Source organism: Cyprinodon variegatus, unplaced genomic scaffold (assembly GCF_000732505.1).
Source record: "Cyprinodon variegatus isolate N-32 unplaced genomic scaffold, C_variegatus-1.0 Scaffold4, whole genome shotgun sequence".
NCBI classification, from domain to species: domain Eukaryota; kingdom Metazoa; phylum Chordata; class Actinopteri; order Cyprinodontiformes; family Cyprinodontidae; genus Cyprinodon; species Cyprinodon variegatus.
In genome coordinates this window covers 18,196-19,319 of record NW_015150457.1, presented here as the reverse complement: position 1 = coordinate 19,319, position 1,124 = coordinate 18,196, and positions in this window count along the sequence as shown.

Genomic DNA, 1,124 nt, shown 5'->3' with positions numbered 1-1,124 from the left:
TTTTCAGCATGGCCATGCCTTGCTTCTTTTTTTTTGTTTCACCCCATTTTTGCTTTAAGGGGTGCGTTCAAGTTCTGTTTTTGTGTGTTATCTTTTTATATTCTATTGTATTGTTTATCTTATGCCACAACTGACCAGCCTTAATCTTTATCCTTGTATGCAGATTTAATATACATGTTACATTTTATCTAACTTGATGGAAAGTATAACTGACTTGAAGTTGGCCAGCTGGAATGTAAAGGGTTTGAATAATGTTGTTAAGAGAAAAAAGATTTTGACATATTTAAAGTCCTCTAAAGTTGATATAGCTTATGTTCAGGAGACTCATTTAACCAATTCGGAGTCAATTAAACTTAAAGGTTCTTGGATAGGAAAAGTTTTTCAAGCACTGGAACAAGCAATAGTAGAGGGGTGTCTATCATTATTCACAAGGCCGTTAATTTTACTGAAACTGAGGTATTGCGGGACCAAGATGGTAGATATGTTGTTGTCAAAGGACAATTATTGGACACGCCAGTAATTCTTTGTAATATATATGTGCCTAATTCAGACAGACCAGATTTCTTTCATAATCTGTCACAAATTCTTCTGGATTCAGATGGTGCTCAAATAATCATGGCTGGAGACTTTAAAGAAATCTGGGACAGAGATTTAGACCGGTCGCAACCACGCACTAATACAGAAAGCCAGTCAGCATTGGCCATCAGGAAGTTATGTGCAGATAATGGCCTTCGGGATATCTGGAGACTGATGCACCCCGATAGCAGAGATTATTCCTTTTTTTCACCCGTGCATAATGTTTATACAAGGATAGATTATTTTTTAATATCAGAAACAATAGTAAACAACTCAGTTGACTCAAGCATAGGAAATATTGCAATCTCAGACCATGCACTGGTTTTTCTCTGCGTTAAAATATTCTCACAAACTCAGAAAAGCCGCAGGTGGCGGCTGAATGTATCATTACTTAGGGACGAATCATTCACTAAACTGATTAGAGAAGAAATTCAATTTTTTAAGGAATCAAATAAAATGGGCGACACATCTCTAAGTACCTGGTGGGATGCACTGAAAGCCTATTTAAGAGGGAGAATAATATCTTATGCAGCTTTAAAAAAAAAAGC